This window comes from Passer domesticus, chromosome 5, assembly GCF_036417665.1.
Source record: "Passer domesticus isolate bPasDom1 chromosome 5, bPasDom1.hap1, whole genome shotgun sequence".
Classification (NCBI taxonomy): Eukaryota; Metazoa; Chordata; class Aves; order Passeriformes; family Passeridae; genus Passer; species Passer domesticus.
This window is the reverse complement of record NC_087478.1, coordinates 71,369,360-71,391,451: the sequence shown is the minus strand read 5'-3', so window position 1 is coordinate 71,391,451 and position 22,092 is coordinate 71,369,360. Positions and strand designations below refer to the sequence as shown.

General features: G+C 38.7%; 1 protein-coding gene across 1 annotated transcript in view; it reads left to right on the top strand.

The window, feature by feature from the left end:
- The window catches only part of BICD1 (BICD cargo adaptor 1), a 167,233-nt gene that overhangs the window by 54,483 nt on the left and 90,658 nt on the right, over window positions 1–22,092 (top strand).

Sequence of the window (22,092 nt, the reverse complement as noted above, 5' to 3'; positions counted from 1 at the left end):
CCAGCCCAGTGCCTTTGCTGGAGTTGGCTGGCTGTAACCTTAGGTCAGAATTCAAAGATGGGTTAGAATCGCAGTATAGGCTTTTATTCCCTTCCATGAGCCATAGCAGTAATACAATGAATAAAGACATAGAATATTTGCAGTCAGATTCACTTGATTCTTGTGGTGAAGTATACAAGAGTATTTGAAATGCAATAGATGCTTTTTGAGAATGTGTGACTTTTAAATGAGAGAAATGGGTGCATAGGCAGCAACTGCAACCCTCCTGTTACTTGCTCTACACTCCTGAATTAAAGATGCAAATTATTCTGCATATGCCTCCTTGGAAATACTGAGGGGTGGTGATTCATTAAGTGTTTTCTGAAGAGAAAACTTTTCAGATTAGGCAACTGTCAAACACATTGCGTCTCTCTTGAAGGGAGTTGCAAAAACGTTTTCTCTTTCTCGTGTGTTTTGCTGCATTTTTAATCAAGGAGGGAAAAGGGGAATTCTAGACATGTGCCGAAAGTATGCGAGTTGAGTGAAACATCCTAACATCCTACCAGCTGACCAGAGGCTTTCTCTGATCCTGCTGGATGTGTATTAGCAAAATCAATGCAAATATATTTATCATGCAATTCTCTCGTAGCCTCGATTTCTGTAATTTAGCTGTCTGTAACACCAGAGAAATTACAAAAGAATAAATTGGCCCAGGGAAAAGCTCTCATCACAGGTAGGTGTTAGATAAATGAGAGGTGCAGCAGAAAGAATCCTTGGACCACGATCTCCAGGCAGTGGCTGTCCTTTCTACTCACCCTTATTGATTCACAGAGCCATTACATTTTCCACATTGCTCACTTTGAATCTGCTGTAGTTTGGCCTGTAGGAGGAGTAAATAGATGAATGTACCAAAATAGATGAATGTACCAAACTTGATGGGTTTTATTTTGTATCCTTTTTACAGGAGAAGTGATTTCAGGTTATGCACAGAAAACAGGAAGTTTCACTGAGATAAACGAGCTTGGATTACATCAGAAATATAAAATATTCATTGGCTGTATTGATGTGGCTTTATTCTAGGGGTTTATTCTGGATCCCCTCAGTAAATACATAATATTCACATTAAGATACTTTTTCGATAAATATAATGTTTGCGATTGTTTATGTTACATACACTGCTTCCAAATACTTTGTTTGTTGTTTTCACTACAAGAAGCCATAGCAGAACTCTTATGCTGCTCACTCCTCTACTGAGAGCAAAGTACAGAGGTTAAAATAACCTTTTGTGAATTTGAAGAGAAGTTGGTTTACATTAAATCCAACAGCAAAAAGTTTTCAGATAAATATTCCTAATAACAATTTTGAGTCAAGATTGGAAACATAGCAGGAATTTATTTTCCGTGTTCGAAGAAACAACAATTTACAGGTATTTATATACACTGTGACATCCAAGATTCTTTAATAGACACTCCCAAAAGTCCACGAAGTTTATTGCACCATGGTGTAGGTGTTTCTTTTAGTTACTACCAGCATATCTCATCTGTCTTTGTTTAATGGATAACGCAAGTTTTATTCAGCCAAACAGTGCTTTATTAAATTTACTGTCCTGGTTTGACAAGTACTGTTGATTAAGTTTTCTGAGGTGTGCAAGCCTATGAAATGGCTCCCTTGCTGTACCTGCAGTGTATTAATCAAGTTTTCTGGGTGTATAGGCCTGTGACTCTAACTGTCTCCAGCTATCTCTCTTGTTCTATGATATCTAATTCATCTCTAGTTACATGACAACCATTAAACAATTCTTTATTGAATTTTATTCTTTGGCTATTAAGTTCTCTAAGGGGTATGGGTCCATGGAGTTCCTTTCTGCAGGTGCAGTGAGGCAATTTCTCAGTGTTTTCTACTGACACTTGGCAAAAACAGATCTACATCAAAACCAGCTAAAGTAACAGTCGAATGTTCCTTAACTAATTTAACAGAGTTAATGATAAAATTTTTTAAGAAAGTCTGTTTCACTTTTATTTCCATTTAGCAGATATGCCAAATGGAAATAAAAACTACCTGGGTGGTTTTTTGGGAGAGAACTGCATGAGGGAAATTATTTGGAGCTGGTCAGCAGAGTGAGGACCCTGAAATAGTGCTTGGCTTAGGCTGTGATGGCACAGTAGGACAGAGTGGGTAGAAACTCGAATGCGTGTTTTGCTCAGGATTATATGTTTCCTGAATTTGTTGCTGCTGCTGGAGGAAAACAAATTAGCTTGTTTTGAATTTTTATGCTTACATGGCTTAAGCTCTTTCTTTCATTGGAGCTGTGCTAAGTTATGCTTTTGTTACTGCTGCAGATGGCAAATAAAACTGAATGAGTCAAAAAAGATACCATAATCTTTTGAGATGCTTCCCTAATTTGCTAATGGCATGGAGTTTTGTTACAAAGCAGACATGCATTTGTCTCTTTGTATTAAACTGAACCCTAAACTTCACTGAGGGAAACATACCAAGAACACATTTCTTCTGTGAAATATTCATTTCTGCATATTACTCTCTCGAAAACATACGTGGAAGATTGGCTGTTTTGAAAGTAATTACCCATGAACTGAGTCTTCCAAAATTCTGCTAGGGTAGACTAAATATAAGAGAAGTACCCAGAATTGTGTTACATCCCATTTTTAAATGTCTGTAAAAAAAAGATTGTTTATAGATGATACCGCTTTACTGGTGTGTTTAGAGGTGATGGGAGTTTCTCTGAAAGCTTGGTTATCCCCTGTAATAACTAAGAAATTTTCAGTTTTAGGATTGTGAAAAACACCCAGAACAATATACTGGTTGGTATATCTGACTGGTCTTTTTTTTCAGGTAATAGTGAATCTGTCTGTGAACAACCCAGACCTTATTCAGCATGAAATAACTACTTGAGTAACTGCAAGGAGAAAATAAGGAGTTCTGTCCCAATCCAGTGAAACATTTTCTTTGTTATTAGTGCCATGGAAACCTGGAGGCCTATTTACGTGCTAAGGTTATCGCGTGTTAACTGCTTTCCTGGACTGAGAACTCTTTTGCATCTTTATTGAGATGCCACTTAAAAAAACAACTGGATCAATCTCCTTGCCATTTTGGCTCCTAAAACAGGTTTTGCAGTGCTGCTGCTTTTGCTGTACTAATGCTGAATCTTTTTTGCACTGCTTTTATTCTTCTTTGTGACTTGAAATGAACCCTTTTAGGGTGACATGCTCTGCTTACACTTAAAGAACAATGATATTGTGGACAGTGTCAGTGCAGGCAACTTTTGTCATGTTTACATTCATCTTACATGCTGAATAAAATCACTACTACTTCGTATGGCCATTAAGTTTATATATTTTATCAGGCAGGAGAGTAAATCTGCATCTTGAAACATCAGCTGAGATGTTTTGAGTTTCCATTTAAATATGATAGGGCTGAAATTTCTGAAATTTCTAAAATTTCCATTTTAGTCCTGAGATGCTTCAGGATAGTTGTCATTCTCTAGGTCCAGGTTAAGATAAAAATCATGTTTTTGGGGGAGAGGAAAAGGGAGGACAGATGAAAAGAAAGAATGTTTTCTAATGTGCATCTTAAGGACATCATTTTACAAGATTAATGTGAGTATACCTATTCTTACATTTTGTGCTGCTAGGGAGTTGAACAGCTGTTTCATTATGCAAATTCAAAGCATAGGTAGAGTTCCTAGTCAAGATTTCTGAGCTGGTATATGTGACCTCACCTGTGATTAATGCTGGGCCTGAGGCAGTGGGATGAATCCAGCTTCCTCTAAGGACTTTGGTCAATGTGTTTATGTAAGTGAGTGTAGTAATTGCTGCATCTGGCTTGCTTTAGGAATGAGGTTTTTGTATCACAAAAATGTATCTGTAAATCATATCTGTAGAATAGAGGCTGTTAGCAGTTTCTGTAATACAGAAGGAACATCTTTAATAGAAAGTTGTATTATAGGAAGGTGTGTTTGTTTGTGGTTGGAGATTTTTTGGAAGGGGTGAGGTAAAGGTGATCTTTCCCTGCTGGGTGACCCTGCCTCTGGAACAGAATTAATCATTCTTTAAGTTGTGTTACCTGACTTAGCAATTACTTAGTCAAACTTTGTTTCATGACCTAAAGGAAAACATAGCAAGATAAAATCTGTGGATCCCAGTAACTCTTAAAGACATGTGTAATAATGTTTCACGTAATCCAACTGCCTAAATGAGAGCTTGTGAGCAGCTCTGAGTGCATGATGTGGGGATGCCTCACAGCTCTGAAATTACTTCTCTTAAGGGGTAAGTGAGTAACTAACCTAAATATGGTCTTGTTCTCAACTGACTTAAATTCACTCCTCAGCAAAGTTCTTACAGGTACCTGGAAGAAGAGAAATGCAAGAAATTGCTTATCTAAATTGATTCTCTCAAATCTCAGAACCATATGGGTAAATCTCTGTTCCAAGATAGCAATATATGAGGGGTGGTAAAAATAATCTTGAATAAGCAATGGAGGTATAACATGGGCAGCTATTCTAGTTTCTCATGTTGGATAAAGTTCATATGACTATGAAATCCAATTTTTGGCAGGGATATTTTCTCATGTAGGAAAAACAGTTGCCTAGTTTAATTCTCACCTCCTGTCTTGGCTTTCTGGAATGGGTTGGAGAAGCTTTGTTAGAGAGCTCATTAGAAATTATCTTGTTCTTTCCTTGCCATTACCTTCAGTTGCTCTGAAGCATTGATGGCTTCAGGTGTGCAGATGGATTTCCTTTTCTAAGGTTAGGCATCTCAAAATCCATGTATTCCTTACCCTGAGCTCTGTAAATGCAGGCTGTAGGTATGAAAAACTGTAGAATTTATCTTTTACTGGAAATCTACTTTAGCCAAGAACCCAGAAACATCTGAGAGTTGGAGGGGGAACAGTACACCAAGCAAAGCTCACATTCAGTTTGGTTCCTGAGCTAGCTCATTCCCAGCTGACTGGGTGCATCTAAAACACTGGGCAGTGTTTGATATCTCACTTTGCTGTGTGCTATCAGTGATATTCTCATGGACCCCATCCTGTTGGTGGAGGCTGATACAAGGACAGCCTGTCTCTTTGAGCTCTAAGAAAGACCTTTGTGTCTTTCACAAAGTAGCTTTTATCTTTTTATCTCTGGGATAATGTAAAAAATTATAAAATCTCAGAACCAACAGCAAATGAAACACCCAACCCAAAGCAGAAAAAGGCAAGTGTTTTTTTGCCCAGACTCTTCTTGTAGCTAAGAAACTGTACTTAGAGCATATTGATGTTGTGCCAGATTTTTATCTGAGGGTGGCACTTCCTGCTCACTCTCCTTGGAGCCTGGAGCATGTTCTTGGAGCTGCAGCTCTTGCCAGTGCAGTAGGTCAGTCTGCTCCTTGGACAATGGGTCTCCTGTGCCCCCCTGAGCAGGCACCTCTCCGAGTTCTTTAGGTTCAGTGACTTGTTCTTCCTAGAAACACTTCTTGTTGGAGATGTAAGCAGTAGAGCCAGTACCCCTCCTGTGTCCTTCTTAGTCCACCCATGGCCAAGGCAGCAACTGAGCAGCAGGGGACTGACAAATATCACAGGCTGGCCTTCCTCCCTTGGCAGATGTAAGGCTGTGCCCTCTCTTCCTTTAGCACTAAGATGTGTACAGTAGTTACTTGGAACATTTTGGATTCAGAACAATTGTTTTGATTTCCTAACTCATACAGGGCTCATTTTTATTAAACTGCCTAATTCACTGAAGTATCAGGTTGCTTTTGTCATCTTATTTCTTTAGCATCTATCAATAAAGAAAATAATTTTATTTGTCTTTTATTCTTCTCTGCAAGAAAAGAATTACCTTTTTATCAGAAAGATCATTCAGTCAGGTTTGGTCTTGATGGCAGCCACAATTTACAACTGCATTTTTTCCCCCCCTCCTACTTGTGTCCCTAGAGCTGGTCTGTAGCTGAACAGAAGGCTGACAATTCCCCACTGAATTTCCAGGACTGCTGAATGAATAAATTGTGTAGAGGAGTGAGTGGGAGGGAAAACACTTCTTCTTTGTTGTGGCTTTTTTTTTAAATGAAAAATGTATTCTTTAAACTAGTGAAGCAAATAACTATGGAAGTGAGCTGCACCAACTAAAGAATGGGCTTGAAATGTGCAGGATATCATGTCCAAGTATGGTTGTTCTGTAGAAAAGCCATATGATTTTTTTTTTTTCTTTTCCAAAATAAGTTAAAAGCGATCTGTGCTTAATATATGCATGGAAAATAACCTTTAGTATTTCATTAGGCTATTTTATATCACAGGCTGTCAACTTGGACAAAATCCAAGGACGGAGGGGAGTTCTTAAAAGCAGCCCTTCTCCTGCCTCCCTCTCCCATCTCAATGAAGTACAAGATCCAACTACTTTAAATGTGCTTGCGTGCTCTCACTGCAGTAAACATCTGTATTTATAATTGCTACATGTGCATACATATCCATGCATAACACTATCTATGAATATTGAAAAGTATTCCTTACCATTGTCATAAAGCAACTATGGCATTTCAGCTTGGGTTTTTGGGTTTTTTGTTGTTTTTTTTTGATGCTGCTCATGCATACAGGGAAACCAAAAAATACTCCTAAACCTTGAAGAATCTGATACTGTCAATTTGATGCTCTGAAAATACAGGCTGTGCAGGCATGAAACCTCCATGGAATAATATGAAAGACATTTTGAAATAATAGGTAGAAAGGGATAGATGATTCAAACCATCTTGTTTAGTCAGGGAAGATAAACTCAGTCCCAGACCATTATAGAAGATATTGTGAATAAACCCAGAGGGTACCTGCAAAAGGAAATGAGATGTTTTCTGGCTGATAGAGTAAGCAGAGTAATTAGGTGTGAAAGTACACATATCACAAAGCAGCTTGAAAATATAATTGATGAGTCTAACTGGCTCCTAGCAGGGAAAGAAGGGACAGTAAATGGAGAGAAAAAGACCTGATTTTTTTTGTCAAAAATGTTTTGATTTTTAGTGTTAAAATGACAGATTACAGGCTCACTTGCCCTCCATGCTGACACTGTGGGCATGTGTTTTCCATCTGACCCAGATGGTGCAGTTTTAATGTAGGGGAATGATCATCTTTGTAGGAGCTTACCTAGTGTGCTGTCAGATTCCAGACTCAAGTTTCAGCTTCATACAAAGTCCTTGGCATGCAGGAATTGAGTGGCATTTCATCAGTAAAAGCAGAGAATTGGTCTGCAATTGTTAGAAATGTGCTTAGAATTACTGAGTGTTTTTCTCCTTATTTTTTTCTTCTGGTGTTTTCAGAAATGTGTTTCTGCAGTGGTTTTTAATAGGCTAAAAATCAAAGTTGAAACCTAACCAGCCTTGAAACTGAATTTCCTTTAGCTGTCTGTGTCAGCACCTTGTCTGCTTATAAGAAGCTGCCTAGCTCCCCATCTCTCTGAGATGTTGAGATGTTTTTGTGTGACTTTAAATGTTTGAGCCTCATTCCTTATTTTGCCTCAAAAATCATGAGTGACCTATGCTAAAGAGGGATCTGGTGTAAAGAAGCAGTTCAGGATATTTCCTTCAGATGCAGTTTTAGAAGGGGCAGCAGCTTTGTTCAATAACATTGATCAGACTGTTAGGATGCACAAATATGCTGCTGTCTCTGCCATGTCAGGAGATTAATTGCTTTTGCCACGGAAGAGCCAGTGCATCCTGCACAAGCCGTTTGTTCTTCTCACAGAATGGGTGTTAGGTGTGCTATTAGTGAGAAAATGGAGAAGGCAAATGTCTGGCCTCTGTAAATTCAGTGCACCTTTCTTTTGAAGTCAAAGCTCATTTGGGGTTCTTACTGCACTGTGTATCTTGGACTCCAAAATTAGGATTAGTCTTGCTCAGAGCAGATATCACAGGAGTGGGAAAGGTGAGGATCTGAGAGGATCTTTCCTGCAGTACTGAGGTTCATTTCTTCTCTTCCAATCTCCCATAGCATTTCCTGTTGATTTGTCTGTTATCTGATTACAATACAGATTTATCTGTAATTGCTACATCACAGCTGATACTGGTAATTTCCCATGGGACCAGGAGATCTGGGTTCTCTTGCCATGGTCACATGGTCTGGGAAAAATAATGTGCTTTGGGCCAAAGCTATTCATCCTTGTCCATGAAGAGATAAAAACTAACAGTCAAAATGTATGTATTCAGCCAAGCAGCCTATTAAAAAAAAATTATTATTTGTAATCCTAGTGAAGAAAGCGAGGCACGTCTATTGCTGGCACCCCTGGGGGAACTCTGTCCTGTTAATAGGTTCAGGCTTTTGGTATTAACATCTTTTTTGCCTTCTAGAAATCTATTTACATGGGGGTGTGTGTAAATAAATACAACCTTGTAGTAGCATTATCTAGTATTTAAACTAATAATAGTTTTTTAGGCTCTAATTTTGTGACTAGTGAAGATATGGCAAAGACTTGTGATAAAACATTTAAGTACAAAATATAGCTTTTTTTTTTCCCCCCCATTCTGCTTTCCTCATGACTGAAATGTTTTGCCTTTTTGGTGAACTACTTGGAATGAAAATAAAGCAATCTAATGCAAGAGAAACTTAGTGAAAAGGAGACTGTTATAGAATAATGTCCAAAGATCAGTGATGGAAACTGATTTCTGCTTATTCTACCTGTTTCTACCTAGTTTTTGGGAAGCTTTGTAATTTCAGCACTGTCCTTCACAATAAACTGAGGGAATGTCAGCAGTGCTGGCTTTTAACACACACTGTCATCTTCTGATCTTTCAGGGACCTTTGTAAAGCACTTTGAGATTGCTCTAATGGGACCTTCTTATTACAGGTAGTGTCTTATCTCAAAACACTTGTAGTAATGTACTGTTATTAACATAAGGGTTTCTTTCTGGTTCAGCAGAAATAATAGAGCTAACTCCCTGGCCATCACTCACTGTCAGTGTTTTAACAGCTTAAGATCTAATTAATTAATCTGAGAACTGCTCTCTGTAGTAGGGGCTTGCCAATTTGAGTTCTGTGGAAAGAAATGCACTAACCCTTATGGTTTGAGTAATAGTCACAGATGACATGCACAGTACTTCGGGGGAACATCAGGGATATTTTCTGCAAATTGTGAAGCTATTTCAGCAGCATTAAAATTGGCTGTATAATTTTACTGTTGTGTTTTTGGGGTTTTTTTTGCCTACTGGGACCACAGCTGTTTCAACAGAGACTCACAATAGCATTTCTGTCTTTCTTGATATGTGATTTACCCTCAAAGGTTTGTGGATTTTTCTGATGGATTTTGGTAAGTCAGTAAAAATACACAATTGCAGCATCAACTGATGATGTACACACAAAGTACTTAAAAAGTAATTTTTTTTTTATGATTAGAGGGAACACAATTTCTGGATTATTTTCTTTTTAAGCAAAGTGGTTTTTGCTGTCTCACTTAAAAAGAGCATATAACTATTCCTTTAGTGTGTAAACATTTATAATTTCCTGTCACTGCTGTTAATAGTCTTTACAGCATGTGTCTAGTTAAAAACAGGCTAAAAACTACTGGTTTGGGACTGCTCTTAACAGAAGTTCCAAAGCAAACGAAGAAACCAGGTTGAAAACATTAACTCTGCCATATCCTCTTTGAAAATTGGAACAACAAAATCCAAGTATATGATAATGGTATCACCTCTTTTGAGAACTAAGGAAATGTTTACATAGCCACAGATTGTCAAAATGAGTGTGGGGAAAGGATTTGGATTTTTTCCCTTTATCAGATCCATATATCAGATCCCTTTATGAGATTCTTCAAAGGGAAAGGTTAACGTGTTTTTTCAGATTTAGAAGAATGAAGTGTCCTAGATAGAGAAGGGTTTCTGCTCCATTTTTTGAGGGGAAATATTAACTAGCATTAACCTTTCCAGGAAGCTTCCAAAATAACAACAGCAATGAATTACTTATGAGTGCCCAGTTTGAAACCAGTTCCAGGGGATTTGATATTTAGAAAGCACTGACTGCCTGGCTTTTAAAATTCAAAGGCCTTTGGGGCACAAAGTAGATACTTGCTGCTATTTGGAAAATGTTGGGTATTGCCTTCACTTCAGGATTGAAAACCATTATCAAAATGACGTGGGGATGTATAAAACCATGATTGCTGTGGTACCTACTTAGTGTATAAATTAGGCATTGGTCGATCTCCACCATCCTCCTGACCCTGTGAACATCACATTCCTGTCAATATGTTATAATTTATTCATACTGAAGTGGTATCTGTAAGTTTCAGCTATCTGAGGAGGAAGAAGAATTTTTGTTAGTTAATGAATTATTAACTTAGTCCAGTAGTGGAGAGGACTGATGCACACAGAGGTGATGAAAAATAAGTGTGCTTACAGAGGAAGTTTTCCTGCATTTATAGTGTAGTTTATATTTCTTTTTTGCTTAACTTGTAACTCCTGTCTAACTTTTACCTCTCTTCTGTGAAACTCATGGACAACTGATTTCTACATGGACAGCATTCTTTGCTGTTAAATTATCTTAATATCTCAGCTGAGATAGGCTTTTGAGGGTAGCAACAGTGTCAGAATAATTATGATACTAAACTGTTACTTTCAGTTAACTGGAATCAACTCCGTAGTTACCAGTGTAGGTTCTTCAGTGTTAAATTTATAAAAAGAGAAAGGTTAATGACCTTTATACAGGTATGTTTTTAAAAGGCCAAGACTGCTCAGAGATGAAGCAGTCTGTAGGCTGGAAGAGACTGTTGTAAAAATTTTCTCCATTTGCTATTAAGTACAGGCAATAAAATTTCATAGTAATTTTTTTCTTTTTAATTTAAAAGCTTATGTCTGACTAATGTGGTCATAGTGATTTAGCTGCAAGTCAAACTGTTTGTGAAGTGGTAAGGTTTAGGGCCTGTTCTATTGGATTTGGAACTATTCTGTGTATTTAGGATGCAATCTCCTGCCTGCTGCAGCACTGACCAGACTACAGAGCTGTGTGTGATGCAGAGCTGCTGCCTGGGTTGCTTTCTGTAATAAACTGCAGTCCCTCCAGCTCTGTTAGGTATCTGTAATGGCACTATGGGGCTCGACCAGTGATAAGTAAATATCCACTTGGACGCTCCCACCTTTGTGTTTCTTTTGGGTTGGGCACTATTATTGCCTATTTGAGTAAATCACAGAATCTATTGTATCTATTATGATAGATTATCACTTGAACAGGCTCTTCTTCGTCCATTTGAAAAAAGCATACAAAAATTCATCTCATTCTTCCTGTAAAATGTTTCAATCTTTCAGAAATTGTCTGCAAGTTCACCCAATAGAGCTCCTTATATCTGCTAGGGTAATGGTCACCTTTAAAAGGTGACTTCATCCTTCTTACACTGTTAGTTTGAAGCTGTCTTCATTTTAATTATGTTCCCTCTTGTTCTTGAGCACAAATGCAGCTACAGTTCCCAGCAGACACATTTTTGTGAAGAGCAGTAAGAAAATGTGGGATCTGAGGGATGTACAGCATTAAGGCAATCTTGATATTATAGCCAAGCCTTTAAAGCACTGCAGGGCTCATCAAGTCCATCTTATTAGCTCATTTTTAGTTATTACATTAGCTTGCATTTCTGAATTGAGTCCAACCTGTCATCTATTGTTCTGGTTCCTTGAGCAATTTGATTTTGATCTGTATTTTACCATTCCATTGCAAATCACTCATGTCTCCCTGTTTAAACGCTTAACAAAATTTGGTACAGTTTTAACTGGATTGGCATCTCATTTTATTTCAGTAGTAGTTTGCTCATTTCTGCTTTGCTCATGATCCCTGGCTCTCTGTATTTAATAGTATGCTCTGTCACAAAGCTTTTGCATCTGGGTTATTTTTTCCAGTGGTGTTTGGGGAGAACAAGAATGCTGTAAAGTCCTGCAAGATGTGATGTACAGGTGTTGCTATTCTAGCTCCTTGAACTTCCTTCAGCTTCTGTGGCTGTGCTTCTAACTGAGGATTTATTTTGCCTGTTTTCTGAGGCAACAAGAGGAAGGATGGAGACCTTTTAGTCTGTGTTTTCAGGGTATTACTTGTCAGGTTACCATCCCCTGGCTAATTTCGCAGCACTGAATCATGCATTGAATGTTTCCAACTACCTTGCAGTGAAACAGCAAAAGCAAAAGTTTGTAACTTGTTATTTCTATCAAAGCAGAAATGAAAATAGACCTTTTTTTTCTTTGTTTGTTTTTTATTTTTTTCCATTCCCTCTTTCACGCAGTGGTAGTCATGACACAGTTGAAAAGTTTGGGTTTCTTTCAGAGGTATGATGGACAAAGAAGGTGGCCAGTCACAGGACCTGAGTGACCTCTTCAGTCCATTTAAGGGACTTGGCCAGGTCCCTGCTGAAACAGGCTGGTAATTCATGTGCAGTGCTGCTGTTTCTTAGATTGAGTAGCATGTTCCCAGGTATTTAATTTGCCTTCTTCCACAGCAAGGAATTAGTGTTGCTAGACAGGCTTGCTGTCATTGGTGACCCCTCTAAAAGAAAGCTAATAAATTACTTTTTAATTAGAAATGTATTTCTCTGTGCCACCATTTGAAATCTTTTATGTAGGAAATGCTTCCAGCAATGTAAGTTACAACTGAGAATCATTCAGTTTTTAATAATTGTTACAAAAGTTTGGTCTGATCTTCTGCGTAGCATGGGACATATAAAACCTTGCTCTATGTTGAGCATGTAATCTCAGCCTGAATAGAAGCAAATTTTATGCTGGTATCACAAGATGAAATCTTGCTACTTTTTCTGTGATTTTCAGTGTTTTTTTGTTATGAGAAGCCCAGCCCAACAGAGCATTCAACAAATGGCATTATAGTATTTCTACACAAAATATGTTGTCTTCTTACTCTGACCTTGACAAAACACCAGACCTTCCTCTTTTACATTTCACTGAAGCTCAGAGCTCAAATCCCTGTTTTTCTCCAAATACACCTATTTGTCAGTGAGGGTTGCTGTGTGCTGTCATTCTAATATTTGTGTTCTGTGCTGCATTGCCAGGGTCAGCAATGAGACATGATTATCTTGGGATCTAATGAAATAGTTTCCTGCCTCCTGTAATTCTCACAGTGGCTCAGACATTTAACCTTTTCACCCCCTTGGGACTAGCCTCATAATAAATATACTGCTACGACAGCAGAGCTGTCTCATTTGTTTGCTGTATTTCCAAAAAGTCAGATATTTTAAACACTTGAACGTTTTGCTCTTCTTTTATTCCCACACATGATGATTTTGAGCACAGCCTAATAAACCTGGTATGTGTTCAGTTTGAGTCTTGGTACCTACATGAGTTTTAGAGTCATAAATCTCAGCATGCCAGGTATTGTCTGGAAGAAGTTTTAAAGGCGGGTGTTCAAATATCTTCTGCTGTATTGCATGGTTGTTTGGGTTTTTTTCTTTTTTTGGTGTTTTTGTTTGTTTGGGTTTTTTTGTTTTCTTTTGGTTTGTTTTGTTTTGTTTTTTTTTTGGCCCATTTTCCATTATCTTTATCATCTCTCTGTCATTAGAATATGTAGTGGGTTTTACCCTAGACATGGCTGTGAGGAGGTTCTGTATCCTTGATTTCTCTCCCCTTTGTGACTATTCCTGTGATGTCTCTGGGCATGGCTTCATCACGTGCCTGTGTTTCTCAGCTGTGAGATGGCAGTGCTGGAACATGCTGCTACCAAACAGACCTACATGAAGCTACTTGGAGCAGGTTAGTAAAAATGGATTGAGTATCCCTAAAAAACCCCAGTGAGTTGCTATTTTCAAAGCAGTTTTAGTGTCTTGGACAGTCTTCTAAATAAAAAATAAAAAAGTTACTAAAAATTGGTAAAAAGAACTTCTTAACACCAATGTAAGAAGCAGAAGTTCTTTATTCAGTGCTGGATGCATGAGGGGATATTTCCTCAGTAATACTGTGCATGCTGAGGACAGAAAAGGCTCCTGTTCCTGTACTGTTTCTTACATACATATTCATAGGTGTGAAAAATACATATTATAGGATTGGCTCTTCGCAAATATTAAAATGGATACTATATGTGCTATGTTGGAAAGTTAGGTTGTATTAATCTTTTTAAAAAGTGTGGTAAATAAATTTTTTAGGCTATAGGATAATATTAAAATAGAAACTATGTGATGTAAGATACTTTTTGTAACTAGCTCAAGGAATGGATAAGATAATCAAGAAATTCTTTGCATAGAGATAACAGCAACAAGAACCAAGATCCCAAGAGAAGAATTATTGCCTCCTTTTCAGGATAGCCTAGACTTTGTGGGGAACCAAGGTGACTGATTTACAAGATGAGGGGGGGAAGTTGACAATAAACAGAAAAATCCCTAGTTTGAAAGGAATGTTTGCATCATGTATGAGATATATGAATAGCAAAAGGCTATTGCTTTTAAGGGTTCATCCTTTGTTAGCAAAGTGTGTTTCTATGGCAGAGTGCCAGACACATGGACATCTGTAATTGTTTGTTTTTTATTGTCCTTAATTGTCTTAACTCTGATTGTCCAAATTCGTATTGCTTTAGTTTTTATTACTATTTTTATAACTATTTTATTACTATTAAACTTTTAAAATTTTAAAACTAGTGATTAGCATTATTCACAATAGGTTTTCTGAGAAGAAACATTCCTATGATAACCATTTCCCCAGAGTCATTAGCATATATTTCCTCCCATTGGCACATGTGTTCCTTTTCCCAGGGATCCCTCCAGTGGTTCCTGGTGGCTGGTGACCGTAAATTTATACTTTGACAGTCCCATGAACTCAGTGCTTCTTTCCAAATTAGGAGAAAAGTTGACATTACTGGTGTAGTTCATTAATTTGTGGGTCCTTAGATCAATGAAGTGCAGTTTTACTCCATTCCTTGGTCTGTGTTTATCATAGTTTTGATTGTATGATTCCACAGGCTAATGATTTTGCAAAATGATTGTTGTGTTAACCCGCCAGATGCAAACAATTCTTCATCTGGCAATAAATTGATCTCCATCTTGGAGTGTTCTGGAATCACCAACACTGGTGTGCAGTTAGGTGTACGTGCAGGAAATTACACAGCACACTGTCTTTGTGCTATTTCTGTCTTCAGCAGAGTCATGATTTGTTAAGTTCATTTTCTTTTTTTTCCTTAGAATTCTGTCCTAATTGATTTCTTCTCAGAGATCTAGCACTGTAAGTCTGAATTCTCCATATTGACAGCCTTTTAAGGCAGAAATGTATGCCTTTTAGGGCAAAAATGTATGATAACTTGACTGAAATGTCATCTACCCAGATTTTGTATGAAGTTATCACTGTTTTTAGAAGTCTGGCTTCCCAGTAAAGGTGGTTGCGATGATATTTTGACTCAAGGAAGTATCTATGAATCAAAAAAATTCAGTCATATGCAAAAGAAATATGTTTGATGACACTGTATTTTCACTTAGTGCTTCTTTTTCCAATCATGTGTGTTCCCTACAATTTAACTCATAGACGTGCAGCAGTTCAGAGGTGCAAGTTTAAGACAAACAGAAAAGAAACCATCGCATCTCGGAGGAATTGCCTCAAAGGGGGAGTCAATAGGGAGCTCTTTGTCCCCCTCAAATGTGAAATACTTCAATTAACTGACATATCTCTCCAATGTGGATTTGTCTGACACTCAAAAAGCTCTTTCTAAAGCAATGAATTGAAAATGAGCATCTCTATAGCAAGCTGCATTCCTGTTGATGTCATGTCGTAATAGTATTTTTTAATCTAAAGAGTCATCAGATATGATACAGTATAAATTACACAAGTATATTAGAAATGCTTTTTCAGTAAAAGAAGTGCTTCATAACTCAGGGTATGAGAGGCTAACAATAAATGGAAATTGCTTACACCTTGTTTTGCACTGAGGTGATCCTGGTTCTGTTGGGTTCCAGGTAAGAAATATAAATAGCCATTGGGTATCTAAGTTATCCAATGACAGATGGGAATTATAGTGAGAAATAGGAATCTTGCATCCCTCCTGATGCTGGGACCCTGCCTGCATGGGTGAGCACAGGATGGCACAGAGCATCCTGTGTCCCTTCCATCCATGGTCAGTGTCAGCAGCCTTTCTGCTCACCTGGAATTCTTAGAGGGTCTTGATCATAACACATGTTTATCAATCACTGACAGTGGTCAAGTTTGGAAGATGAGCCTTGTTTTGAAAATTCTCTTGCATGATTTGCTCTACTATTTGCTATCAATAGAATGATAGGTCTTGTACAGGGTGCATATGATATTTCAAGAACATGACAATGCATTTACATGGGCTTGCAATTGAGTATATATTGTACATATGCATGCTGATGTTGTGTGCCCTAATTATAATATTGCGTAGAGCAGCCACACAGTATCTGAGGCACGCACAGGAGCAGCAGTGGTGGTTGGTCTGCCGTGGCTGGCTGGTGTGATGTGCTACAGGGACCACACACACGTGAAAAGGAAGAAAAGTTGTGTGTCACTGACTTCAGACTGAAGTTTTTCAGCTTCACCACCCACTGCAATATTGGAGAGTGAATTAAAACTCGAGAGTTGTGAGGTGTGCTTTTTACCAAATACTCACTGTATTACCTGCCCAGTGAGCCAGTGTACTTCTGGTAATATGAAGAGGTCTTACAGTGGGTCTTTATGGTTAGAGAGATAGACTTTTTTTAGACTTAAAAAAAGTCATATCCCAAGTGAGGCAAACTATTTGTCCTTCTGGAGACCGTATGGAGTGTGTAGGTGTTGCTAATTTTGCAGAATGAATCAGATGTCTGACTGCCACCTACCTGCACTCCTTTTTTTACAGATTTCATTCTTTCACACTCTTATGCATTCTTAGTTTCAAGAACTAAGACGTGTGTACACAGGAGGTCACATCAGGAGCATTTGTGTGATAAGGGACAGGGGACATCAGGTCCTTAGCATGTGTCTTACTGACTGGTTATGACAAACTAGTTTTGTGCATTAGGAGTGGATGGGTTTGATATTGTACATTATATTTTATTTCATTCGTCCAGAAGAGTGAATTTCACAGTTGTCTTTGTCTGGATATTTTACAGTTCCACTCCTGTTCTTCATTATCTTAACACCTTATCTTTGTGTCAGCTTCTTCATCCTTTTCTTTTATGTGAAATCATATCTGTGATACTGCAGCAAATAACTGCTGACTTTCCTTTTAACCCCTTTTCTGCTGTTTCCTTTGGTGTGCGTGTGAGCACGTGTACAGACGTGTATAAGTGTCTTTTTGTACTTCATTGGTGCTGATGTGAATTGTTTTGCTTTAAATCTCTTTAGAAAAGCAGGAAACCATCCACCTCCATTTGTAGGAAGTGTTGATATTTGTGTTCTGCTGTTGCAGTTGTGGAAATGGCCATCACCCCGTGCTGTGATGCATTCTGTGACCGTTTGCTAAGTATCAAGTTCAGGGACGTGTGAAAGCTTCCTTTCTGGAAAAGAAAGGGACAGCTCCTGCATCTGGCGCCGGAGCAGATTTAGGCAGCCAGCTAAGCACTCCCTGGCTGGCTGCTGACTGAGGTGTTCTCCTGTCTGTGCTGCTGATCCCCTGCTCTGCGGGCCACTGGCCACACTCCTGTGGATGGGTGTCAAGGGAGGAAAGAAACCTTCCTAGTTAATGAAAACTGCTGCTGTGAAAAGCAAGATTCTAGAGGGACAATCCTGGTGATGCTGAAGTGGTTTGAAAGGCTCTGTGAGAATAAAGTGGTTGCTGAAAGTGCTCAGAGTGACAGGTTTTGCTGATTTTCAAAAGTTTGTTGTTTAAATGACTTGTAATTTGCTGGCAACTTCCATGTGAGCAAATATAGTGAATCAGGAGCCAGAACACAGTATATCATCCAGAAATAAATACCCAAGGGGAAAATCTGGGCTTCACTGAAGCCAGTGAAATCTCTGATTACTCTTTCAGTAGAACTAGGTAAGTCATGGAAGCTCGGTTTGCATAGGCTTCTGTGGTTATCTTACAGTTGGGAAGACAGAGCTGAGACAAAGCTGCTGACAAAGCTGAGACAAAGTTGCTGACAAAGCAAAAGCATATTTCCTCTTAAACTTGTTATCCTTTGCAAATTGTTCACTGGGATACAATATGTTTCACAAATGGGAGTTTTCATCACCAGGCAATATTATGTGTTTGACACTGTCAGGGAACAAGGCTGGCAGCTACTTAAGATTTTGGTTGACCTAAGATAGGTCCATCCTATAAAGATGCCTGCCAACAACCTTGGATGTTGCCTCTGATTCCTGGTCTCATTGTTTTGTGTGCAGTTTTGAAATCCCATCCTCTCTGCAGATGACTTCCTCTGTGTTCATGCAGGAAAAGGCAAGTAGTGGAGGGAGAGCTGAGCCCTTGAGCAAAAGCACTGGGGAAGCTGTGGCTGGACACATGGCTTGGGTTGCAGATTTCTTACTTGTAAAGCCAAATCTTTGTTGGATGACTGCTTTTTGCTTCTGTTGGGGTGACAAATGGGATCAGTCTGGAGCCCTGCTGCAGTTGGACATGTAGGTTTACAAATGCACAGCATGGGGCATGGTCTGTCTTCTTCAATTTCTTGTTGGGTTGGCTTGAGACAGACACGTGTGGATGCAGCAGTGCCTGGAGGAGTGCCAGGCATTCCACCTTCTCACACAGCCTCCTGTGTCAGACACATCCCTCTCTCCTCCTGAATAGATCTTCTGGCCAGCAGTGTACAAGTTCCTTTCATCACTGTTTCTGCTTTGGTTGGATAAATGGACAAGTTTTTTTTTTTTTTTTTTTTAATTGGGTATTTCGTGTTTGTTTGGTGTTTTTTCTTCTTAGTCTGTGCAAAATGAATTAAAGCTCTCTGAGGATTACAGTGGGACAATTTATGGCAATCCTATTCTTTGGGTCTCACTTTTTTGAGGGGGTTGAGTAGGCAAACTATTGTTGCTGTAACCACAATGATTATCAGTACCACCGTATACCTTAAAATCTCATTTGCTCTAGAGACATGAGATTATCCAGCATTTGCAGTGAGCACCCAGCTGCAAGAGCATTCTGTGAAACAGCTGTGTGCACTGCACTGATCAATGCCAATGGAAGCATAAGGTTCCCCATGGCTGGCAGCACTCTAATTAAACCTTCCTTTGAAAATAAGTGAGAGGTCTGTAATTTTGGCCTCTTGTTCTGAATGGCGTGCTTTTATTTAGAGATTTTTCCAACTTAATTTTTTAGGAGTTTCTGTAAATGCCTAAAGCAGCATAAATCTCTGGATAATCCTTCTCCTTTCAAACATTTGGTTTAAAAAATTATTTTTCTAAGAGTTAATGTATGCCTCCTGCCAGCTTATACTCCATTTCCAGGAACTGGAGTGTGGAGCTCTTTCCCTGCATTCCATTGTCCAAGGTACTTGCTAAGCACAACTCTGGTTTCCACATGCTGACATTAAGTGAGTCATGTGTGATCACAAGGAGAGAGCTAATTCTTATTAATTGCCTGTGGAGTAATCACAACTGCTGTGCTGGTAATTCACATAAAGAACTGGAGATAGTAGGAGTGTAAGTGTATCAGGCAAATTAAGGCTTTAAATTTAATGAGTGTGATTAGTAGGATATACAGAAAACATGTATTCTGTAAATATAGTTGTTAATGAAATTCTTATTTTGGAAGATCTTTTTCTGCCCTGACTGCTGTAGGCTCAAGACTCATCTTCACTTGTTATGATGAATTTGGTTTAGATGGAGCCTTACTCTCAGGGTCAGATTTTTATGACTGCTGCAATAAAACTGGTTGAGGATACTGGCACAAATAGTTAAAACTCCAGGTCCCTTTGTGCTCTTGGCATTAAAACTTCACATCTCTGCTTCATTTAAATAATCAGATTTGTTTATTACAGTAAAACCACATTGGTCTTGCTTTTGGTCATCTCCAATTTTAGGTTGATGTTGAAGATACCTAAGGAATTGGCCAACTGTGAGTCATGGCTCTTTCAGTTGCGTGGTCCATGAGAAGTGTAGTGTCTACCAGTCCTTCCAGCACAGAGAGTTGCTCCCTGAATCATAGTGGAATTTAGTCTGCAAGAGGTTCCTGAAGGTGATCTTGTCCATCACCTGACTGAGGTTCAAAGTTAAGTGTTGTCAGTGTCTTGTCCTAGACCCTGAGTTTGGAGTCTCCAAGGATGGAGGGTACACAGCTGCTCTGGGCACTTGTTTTGCTGCCATGCCACTCTCAGGGTGGGTTTTCCTTTGTTTTGTGTGTATTTCCTTGGTTTCAGATTGTGACCTTGTATCTTGCCCTTTTCCTGTGCACTGCTGAGAAGGGTCTGACTCTCTATCCCCCTTCAGGTGATTCACTAGAGCAACTGGTTGTTTTTATTATTCTCTACCACCATGACTTTGCTTAGACCATTCCTAAAATGCTCTGTAAATGTGGTCTGACTATGGAATGTGAGTTTACATATGGGGAGCTAACCTGAAATAACTAGAATGTCCCAGCAGGCTGGCAACTCTTAAAGAACTGCATTTTGGCATTAATTCTTTGCTGCTTTATTCAAGCAAGCACAGGAGAGAGAACTGCAATTATTTCAGCCATTTCATAGTTAGAAAAAGAGAAGAAAATCAGTTAGAAAAGAAAAAAAAAATAAGGTTTTGTAAAATGGGATTTTGGTGCTGAGTGCAAATGTAATAGGGCCTCAATGGAAGGCTGGTTTCAACTCCGCCTTTGGGCACATTTTGTTAAAAAAAAAATTAAAATCTCTTGATAGTCTTACATGCTTGTTCTGGTAGTGCTTCTATTGGTTTTAATTGAAATGTTGTAATAGCTGGATGTTGGTCTGATAGTAATTTGTGCAAAATTGTAAGCCACCTTATGTTTCATTAACAAGATATGAATTATTTTGTTCATAGAAATAATTTAATTTTTGGCCATAGGAATTTTGAACAGAGCTGCTTTAGAATTACCAGCATGAAACTAATTTGTCTATTGTAGATAAGTGGTGCTCTTTGTTACAAGCTTCCCTCTTCTTGTGTTTTCCGTGCCTGGAGGGAATGCTTAGGGCTGGGGAATTGAAATCCCCATCTAGAGTGCAGTTAAAGGCAATTAAATGGAAATTCTTACTCACTCCCCCTTTTGATTGCAGGTGAACAATGGATATTGGCATTGAATGCTCATTTTCATGGTAGTGCTTTCTTCTTGTCTATAAATATTTCCTAACCATCACATTTAGGAGTGGTTTTGTTCCTTATTTATAAAAAGGCAGAGTGGTTGCCTGAGGCCTCACATATTGATGGAAATCAGCACACTGTGTACTGGGACTGCAGAAGCATGGCTGTGTCTGTGGCTGAGCTGAATATAAATTTCTCTGTGCTTTCTGAAGGCTTTGTTGATTAGCATCTGCTATAAGAATTTCAAGAGGACTGTGGATACTGAAGGGATCCACTGAGAACAAACAGAAGCATCTGCGTTGTTCACTCTTTTACCCAAATCGTCCTTGGGGAAAGGCCTGTGAATTGTTGACATTTGTCCTACTGCTCTACATCAGTAAATAGACTCAGGATTAGTTATGTTTTCCATGTATCTGATCTTCTTAGCATTCCTGGCAGGGGTAAAACCTCCATCACCTTGCCTTGCAAGTCCCATTTGCAAGTAAAATCTCTTATGCAGATATTGATTTATGTGACTTTATCATTGCAACAGCATTTGCATTTTTATTGGAGAGAGTTGAATTAGTAAGCTGGTATTCGGAGATAAAGCTAAATGCTTTTTTGCCCTTAGGTGGTAGCTTCTTCAAGTATCCTTTATAGATTTCTCAGTTCCCTGCACCATGCTCATAGAGTCATTAGGGTTGGAGAAGATCTCTAAGGTAAAATCCAAACTTTGGCCAAACACCACCATGTCAACGAAACCACAGCACTGAGTGCCATGTCCAGTCATTTCTTAAACACTTTCAGGGGCGGTGATTCCACAACCTCCCTGGGCAGCCTATTCCAATAGGGTGTTCCACTGAACACCCTTTCAGTGAAGAAATTCTTAATGTTCAATCTGAACATTCTTCATGTTCTTCATGTTCTCCTGGCACAGCTTGGGGCGATTTCCTCTTGTCCTATCATAACTATAGTTTTATTTCAGATTATGAATGGATCCATTCTAATATCCTTTTCACTCAGCAGCAGA